Source organism: Catharus ustulatus, chromosome 22 (assembly GCF_009819885.2).
Source record: "Catharus ustulatus isolate bCatUst1 chromosome 22, bCatUst1.pri.v2, whole genome shotgun sequence".
In the NCBI taxonomy this organism is placed as follows: domain Eukaryota; kingdom Metazoa; phylum Chordata; class Aves; order Passeriformes; family Turdidae; genus Catharus; species Catharus ustulatus.
The window spans coordinates 6,756,592-6,765,616 of NC_046242.1; positions in this window are offsets into that span (position 1 = coordinate 6,756,592).

Below are 9,025 nucleotides of genomic sequence, written 5' to 3' on the forward strand. Positions count from 1 at the left end.
GGAGTGAGCATGGGACATGCTTTGGCACGAGCTGTTTTTCCCAGTGTCCCAGTGATGGAGGTGTTGCTGTGTTGTATCCCGTGGGAGTCAGTCCCACCTCCCCTGGCTGGCCCTGGTTTTATGTAGGGATGCAGACCACCCTTTTTAAGGGACTTTTATATATATATTTGTTTGTTTTCTTTACATCAGAGTGGCCATTTCTGAGCTCAGCAAAGCTTCTCTGCAATAAAGGGAAGCCCTGACAGATCTTAGGTTCTCCTGTGAGGGGCACCCAGCAAACCCATCCCCTGATCTCCTGGGGTTAGCACTGCTGGATGTACTGCATGGTGAACTTCAGGTGTCTGGTCTTTAGCTGGTGTTGAGGGTTTTTTCTGTTTTGTTTTGGTTTTATACTTTCTTTTTTTTTTTTCCTTTAACCTCAGGATAGTTCAAATGTGTTAATTACTCCAAGGTAAAGGAGACATCTTTTAATGTGAAGGCTACCCCTGCACATGTGAAATATTTAACACTTGGTATGCTGAGACTTGCTCTTCAAAGCATTTTCGTTAGCTCCAGGGGTAAATAATGTTTGGCAAGGATGATTTAGCAGGCACCAGAGGGAAGGTGCCACCAAACAAGGAAATCACCCAGACACCCCTCCAGTTTTCAAACTAATTTCAGTACACCCCATGCACCTTGTTGTACAGTGCTGCTGAAAGCTGGAAGGTGCAGAGGAGGGGCACACACTGTGTCCATGGCAGGAATCTCATTTCATCTTGTACATTTTATTAGCATCCTTTAATATGCACCAAATATTCTATTGGCATTTACAGAAAGAAACCCGCTTGATTAGATTGTAGAGGCGTGATTTGGGATGTGCATACGGTTAAATCCCTGATGTTTTCTTTACAAACTAATTCCTGGCCAATTTGGCTACGTGAGTCAAAGCCTTAAATGGCTCCCCAGCATTGAAACTTTGTGGAAAATTTTAGTCTCCTTGATGAAAGGCTGTATCCACAACACAGAGATCTTCTGAATCTTGGTGTAAGAGCAATGCTGAAGAGTTTGTTTCTTGAAAAAAAAAAAAAGAAAAAAAAGAAAAAAGCTAGAATTAGTGCCATAATAAAGCAGACAATTTAAATGCAAACTAAAAGGAAATTAATTTTAGGGGATTTTTTTGATCTGCCGTTCCCAAGAAAAGTGCTTCTTTTATGGTTCAGAAATTCAAATACTGAAAAACTCAGGGGTTTGGCCAAAAAATACTTTTGTTTTTAGGCATTTGGTTTTTCAGGAAAAATAGGACAAAAATTTTCCACACAAACCAACACTTTTCACAACCTTTCATGTTTCCTTGGAAATTTTCCTTCCAATTTGTTTTTGTTGGAGAAGTCGGGCTCCACCCGCCCCCGGGGAAGGATCCGCAGCCTACCTGACTGGAGTCCTCAAAAGCAGGTTAATGCAAAGTTCCTCCACTCAGCCGAGCTCTGTGGGCAGAGCAGGGTTATCCTTGGCACAAGTCACGGATATTCCTGGGTGTCCTTAACCCTTCTTTTCCCAAACCTTTGCTGTGGCACCCTCCCAGTCATCCCTGCACAGCTCCTGATGGTGACTGTGGGCATCCCATGGGAGCTGTGCAGGGCTTGCAGGAGCATTGGGGTTCTCTCCTTAGCTCAGGCTTGGAGGGGAACCCCAGGAATCCCAGGAGAGCCTCACAGAGTGCTGCTTCTCCCAGTCCTCTGCCCCAGAACAAGGCTGGCTCAGACCTTGAGGGTCAGCAGGGTCTCAACGCAGGAACTTTGCATTTCTGGAAGCTGGAGGCAAAAGGAGGAGCCAGGAAGGAATGCAGAGAAGATTGTTCTTCTGCTGGGAAAAGGTGTTCTGCAGGCAAAAAAAAAAAAAAAGAAAAAATTATGGCAGTCCCCAAAAATTTAAATCTGTGGCTTTCCTGGGGGAGTTCTGGCTCCAAGGAGTTTCTGCTGTCACTTGCAGGGTACAGAAAGTGTCGTGTGTGACGTGCACCCTGTCCCCATGTGGGTTTGGGGATTGAGGAAGGGCTGTGGGGATCCCCAGGTGTGGATTCACCTGGGAGCTGGGCACCAGGAGGTGTCCCTCATCCTCTGCTGGTGCACAAGTGCCCCTCTGTCCCTGCCACCATCCTTGTTACCTGGCCCTAGCACTGAGCTTTCCATGCCTGGATTCCCCTGTGCTCCTTTGGCTTTATCCTGTTAGGCTCCGCTCTCCAAAGCGTATTCAGATGTTTGTCAGAAACACCAAGATGTGCTATTTTTACAGAAAATCAATGGGGTTTAGCTATTAAGTGCTTTCACCTGAGTCTTTTGAAGATGTCCCCCATCAATAACAAAACAGAAGCAAAACGCTGTGTGTGAGTGAGGCAGGGGTTTGCAGACCCTGAGGAGCTGGGAGGGGCAGGAGGACACGGCTGCAGCTGGAGCTGAGCAGGGATTACCCCGGAGCCACCGAGAAAAGTTCACACTGCTCTTAAAACGTTTATTCTCACAAAGTGAGGGTGCTGCAGAAGCAAAACACTCAGCCTTTTAATGTCTTGTATAATTAAGGACCACTTTATTTTCTCTTTTTATTAATGACTTACCTTTAATGTTAGCCCGATGACACAGTTGTGTAATTTAATGTGAAATGTATTATTCAGCTCGCTGCTGCCTTACAGAAAGGTTTTGACAGGCTGGAATGGGTTTGGTTTCAGGACAATAAACCATCTTTTTTATACATGTTGGGAAGAAACTCGAAGGAAGTGAGATGGTTCTTTCAGTAGTTTGATGGGATTAATTTTTTTAAAAGAAAGTGTAGCTGAAGGAGAAGAATCCAGTAAAGGCCCTATGGTAGCAAAGGCCAGCTCAAGCCCCAAATCAGAGGAAGCATTTAGGCATAGCCTTAAGTCTCACTGGGGGCTTGCCTCAATGAAGCTTATGCTCTCCTGACTAAATACTGAATTTAAACAATTATTTACCCTTTGCATAGTGAAATTTGGAGAAAGAGATATAACATCTTTTATTAAACCAGTGTTTTGTAAGGCACACCAGCATGGCTCTGTCTTTGGAAATGCCACTTGGAGGGAGCTGAAGATTTACAGTTGCCTCAAGTTAAACAAATTCAGGAACGTTCTTGTGATTTTGTTGAACTGGGGGGCAGAAATATTAATAATTAAATGGGCTACATGAAGAGGCTTCTTGTGGGAGCAAGCGATTTGGTGCAGTGACCCAGTCCTAAATTCCATTTGCTGAAACAAAAATCATATAGGGAAAAAAATGAGAGAAAGTTTGTTGCAGTCTTGTGCTATGTACTTCCTTCCAACTGTCTGAAAATGTGGAATCTTTTTTTCTGGTGCCATTTTCTTAGGAAACAGAGCCAGTGCAGTCAGCCTGTGGTGCCCAGTGACTCTGGGTCTGGTGGCTGATTTCTCCCAAACTGGTGGAGGTTTTGGCAGAAAGCTGGTTCCTGTGGGATGTAGTGCCTGGGGAAAGGAGAATTCCCACATCCAGGTCAAGGTCTGCCATGGGAATGTCAGCACTGAGGCACCAGAGCATTCCTGGGGCACAGAGCAGGGGACCCCTGGCCCAGGGTGAAGCCCTGCTGGGGAGGACACTCAGGCCACGGCACACACCTTGGTGCAGGGGCTCTCCCAGCTCATGTCACTGGTTTCAGGCTGCCTCAGCTGCTGGCTTGATCTCTGATTTCTGTACAGGCAAGAGACTTATCTGTACCTATGCAAAATCAGGTTATTTTATCTACCTCTGCCTGCATGATAGGAGCAGATTCCCGAGAGTGCTCAGGAGCAGTTTAAATGCAGATTTCTGTCCCAAACCCAAATCTTTGGTACTGCATTGTCAATTCCTCCAGCACCCAGCCCTGAATGAAGATAATTTGTATTCCCTATAAACCTTGTCCTAGAATATCCATCCAACCCTGGAGCATTCCCTACCTGCACTCCAGCATCCCCAGCCAAGGGCAGGATGCATCATTGCATTATTGCTCCTGTGGTGAGACTAAAGTAGTGACCAAAGGTGCACAGAGGGATACAGACACCCCCAGCAGGAGGTTAGCACCTAAACCACGAGGGTTTTTCTTCCTTCCTCCCTGCAAAAAGACAATTCAAACACATAAAGGAGGGAAGAGAGGTCTGCACTTAGGGCAGTGCTGTTTGCAGGGCCCTCCTGGAGCTGGATGCCAGGTACAGGGGGAGGCTGAGGAGAGGAGCTGGTCTCACGTCCCATCTGCATTAGGCAGGACTGATATGCTTAAATTATGATCTTGCAATTAAAAACGGTATTAAAATCTTCTGCTGGTTCTGGAGTGGGAAGCTGTAGTAAATCAGATAGCTACATGGAGACTCTTAGACAAATTACAAATTATTCATAACCAATTATGTAAATTCCTCTGGAGCTGTAATGGTAAAAAACGTCCCAGAGCCCTGTACAAAAAGTGGGTTGGTTTGGGTACCCCCAGAGAAGGAGCAGCACTATTATTGTTTAAGTCTACTCTGTAAATGTGTTAATGGATCCACTCTGAACTATCTGAGGGGAGAAAGAACAGACGCAACCTATTAACTGCCCATGTCCTAGTAATCATCGAATAAATTGACTTTTATTGTATCCAAAAGTAAGAAATCTTCTGGGATAAAAAACCTTTTGCTACTTGGCTGCTGATAATTGGAATCAACAACTCAAGGAATTAAGGAGGCTAGATCAGCTACATGCTTTTAAAATGATTTGTAGCTGATGTATTGCCAGTTATGCACTCCATGGGCTAATCTCTAATTGTATTTTCATGTATGGCTCTGGACTGAGTGGGTGATTTATTTGACACACGGTTTGATCTACTCATCACCAGCCCTTAACATGCAGGGTTTGCCATTCCAGAGTGAGCTCTTTGTCCAACAAGTCCCATCCCCTGCCTTGAGCAGTGGCTAAAAACACCCTTGCACGGCAAAGGGTTTGGCTGCTGCTGGAGGTGGGGGTGGCAGGGATGGCTCCTGGTGCCCTGTGCCTTCAGACACCCTCTTGGGGGCTGACCTCTGTGTGACAGACACCATTTCACCTTCCAAGGCTGGAGTTGTTGTTGCAGCCCCAGGACCCTCCGGAGTGAGGAACCTGTGTGGGTTCGGCACCAGTTCAGAGCCGGGAAACTTGGCCAGCTCTGCTGTGGGAGATATTGAATCACTCACACTCTCTCTCTGAACTTGTTTCCACCCACTCCTTCTCTTGCATAATTAGTCTATAAGCTCTCCAGGGCAGAGACCATCTTTTTATAACCTGTTTTGTGTAACACCTAACACACAATGGGGTGCCAGTCTCACCTCAGGCCTGCAGGCACCACGCTGCTGAGGATAATTAGTATTTTTTTAGGCACCACTGTAGTACAAATAACCAGGGTGTTTTGTTGTTGTTATTTATTTATTCTTGGCCAAGGCCTGGTGAAGGCAGATCACAGGACTGTGGACAGGCTGAGTTTAGAGAAGAGCAGACACGTGAGCTTGTGGTGCAGATGGAAGGGCTCTGCAGACCTCTGCTTTATTCCCAGCTCAGCTGCCTCTCAAGTTACTTTTAACTGTCCACTTCATTACTTCTCACCAAAGTTTCCTTGCTATGAAAAGCATAATTAAGGACCAACTCTTTTGTGAAGGTCTGTTAGAAGTTTGGCTAGAGCAGAAAGAGTGAGAAATCAGACATGGCAAACTCAGTTTAATTGTTCCTTGCCCTTGCACAGACCAGAGGATGTTCTTACAGCACTTCTGTAACATGTTCTGCTGTGGGTGGGCAAAAGCTGGGAGAAATCACAGAAGATCAAGTGCCAAAGTGTGTGTGTGTGTGCTCATCTGACCAGCTGGGTGTGCATCACGTGCGTGAGAAATGCTTCTTTTTTTTCTTTAAATTCACAGAACTGCTTTGTTTCCTTAATCTCACCGTGGATGGTTTCCTCTCTGCGTGCCCATGCTGTAATTCCCCCAGTAGACATCTGTCAGGAATACACAAAAATGAGCACAGCTTTGATGCAACAACAGAATCCTGGAAACTAATCAAGAAAAAAAAAATTGCCCTTGTAAAACTGGGTCTGTAATTATTATGGGAGCCAAGATATCGAGATAATAAGGAGACAGCTCTAAATAACTTGGGGGAATTACAGAAGGTAATAATGTACTGCTCCACTGCCAGACAGGGTTAGACAGACAGAGTGGCTTTGGGTTTTGGCCTGGGTTCTGCATTGTGCTCAGGCTGCTCCAGCCCTGCCAGACCGAGGGAGGAGTGTGAGGAGAGGGGCTGTGCAGCTCCTGCCCTGGGCTGAGCCTTCCTGGGCACCACTGCAGGATCTGCAGCTCCTCACCCCTCACCCTGCAGGCTCCAGCCCTGCCATGCACCCCAGAGCTGCTGCAGGGATCTGAAACCTGTTCACACTGGGGGGATCAGCTTTTCCTTCCTCCCTCAGCTTGGCCTTGCCATCTCATACCCACGAGATGCTCCACTGTGTGCCAGCAAACCTGCCCTGAGCACAGAAATCTCTGCACTGCCCCCCTGCAGTGTGATACCAGCCATGCAAAATAGGCAAGGGGTTACCAAAACCCAAAAAAACCAAGCAAAACTGTTGCTGTCTCTGAGGGAGGGAGTGTCAGCTCGGCTTTGCTGGTTATGGTAAACTGTTGTACACAAGCTCCTATCCTCAAACAGGAATCTCTGTGCCAGAAAGTCCATGTAGTCTTGGAAAAACAGATGGTGTGGGAGCGAGCTAATCAGGAGTGGTTGCCCTGCTGCATTTGTGCGTTGCCAGAAGAGTCAAGCCAAGCTCCCGTTGCTTTTTCACAGCCACCTTCAGCAGGGCAGGAGCAGCCCAAATTCTCCTGCTGAGGAAATGTGCTGGAGGGAGGCTGCTTCCAGCTCCAGAGAGCTCTGGCATGGGCAGCTCAGCACTGCGGTGCAGACATATCCTTTGGGTGTAATAACAATAGAAAGATGAGATATGTCGTTTTCAGAGGGTTTGGAGCAACGGGGTGTTAAGATAATACAGGCAATCAAGCTCAAAATATATCTGGTGGTGGTTTCTAACCCTGCTGGTATTTCTCCTCGGGGTTCAGTGTGTTAGAAGAGATCAGGGGTGTGTTTTAAAGTATGCAGAACCCACAACCAGGGTAAAAACTTCCAAGGATCTTAACACTCATTTAGACAAACAGAAATCACTCTGTGCTACAAAGCTGCTCTGCAAACTGGGGGGCTGAACTCGTTTGGAAATTCACCTTTTAGGTGCCATCGATTTACTAATCATCAAGACAAGATCTCTGCATCTCTTTCAGCAAAGCAAATGCTATTTAAAGGCACAGGATTAAATTTAATGTTTCTGTTTTGCAGGGATATTCCAGCTCCAGGATGGGGATGTAGAGCTGTTATCCCTTCGGGCTGACTTCAGTCCTCAAAACTGAATCTTAAACAACAACCTCTTCACTTCTCCACTTAATCTTGGAGATGCACTAAAATATTCTGTGCCTTCCTTAAACAGAAGAAAAAACCCCATGAGTTTCAGGTGTGTGAGCACTGAAAATCCCAGTGAATTCCCCTGAAGAGTCCCCTGTATAGCAGCACTTTCCAGGGACACTTCCCTCCTCTCCTTTAGTGCCCTCGTGCTCAGTACCTGGAGGAGCATAGCATGCTACTGCTAAGTGCTTTTAAATTAGGATTCTAAAACTTCTCCTGTGGTTGCCCCTGTTGATTACAAATCTGGGTTTTTTCCCCCACCAAGACCCAGTGTTTTGGCTCCAGCACCCCCATCAGTTGTAATTACTGTGCCCTTTTACATGGAAAATGTGATCAACTTCAGCTCCTCTGAGCTGCTTCATCCATCTGCACCTGTGGCTATGGAGGGAATGGCTCATGCTGGAAATTCTGACTCTATCAGAATGGCAATTATTAATCCTAGGAACTGCATTAAAAATATCTCTCTTTTTATTAGCACTATTAAGAGAAATCTTATCCTTGATGATCTGCTAATCACTTGTCATGTGAATTCCAATGTAAAGTATAAAAGCCCTTCTTTAGTTTGAGTCAAAATCATGTGTTCAAAGACACAGGAATATAGTTGATGAATTAATGTGGCTGACTGAGGGTAAATATGGCCAGAGTAGATCTCTGCTCTCTTTGAATCCTGTTTAATTCACACAGCAAAATGGCCATACACATTTTGGATTTCAGTGGGTTGTGCTGAGCACAAATGGCCTTTGCAAATCAAGAGTTTGAGCTGGGTTTGATGGGGGGTTGTGTGGCACTCTGCTGGTATCAGCCAACTCTGCCTGTCCTGCATCCTGCCACAGCTCACAGCAGGGCTGGGATTCTGCTGTGGCTTCAGGTTCAACAAAAATCTCTCCTGATGAGACCTGGAGGAGCAACTCGAAAAGTTTGCTCATTTAAATACCTGCTTTTGGTACTTCAAATAAATCAAGGATAAAAAGACACAAGTCTGTGGTGTCTGTGCACAAAGAGGAGAGGGGGAGCAGGGGCAGCCCTGTGAGGCACTGCATGTTTGTCCCCCTCTGCAGCACCAGTTGCAGAACCAGAGCCAGCATCCCTGGCCTAAGCCCTGTGCTCAGGTTAAACCTGGCCAGGGAGCTGGGATGTCAGATCAAGCATCACTCATGAGCTTGTTTCCATTCTCACTGCCCTGCCTGTGTCTGTCCCAAGTCCCTGTGTGCATCCTGCATTCCCAGGCCTCCAAAATCTGCTCACATGGAGCAGAGCTGGGGCACAACAGCCCCTTCTGCAACCACCAGTGTTCCTGCCTCTGCTCCTGCCTGGGTGGCTCAGCAACCACAGCTCTCATCATTAGCAGCCACTGGTGGGTCCCAGATTTAGCCCTGTCACCACAAACCCTCTCTTTTGCTCCAGCTTTAGCAGTGGCAACTCCCTTAATTACACATTTTTCTCTCCTCCACCCCAGCTACTGCACCCGGGCTGGGGGAAGGGAGGGGAGAGCAAAAAGAAAGACTCAGAGGGGGAAAATTACATGAAGAGCACTGTGGTCCATCCTGCTG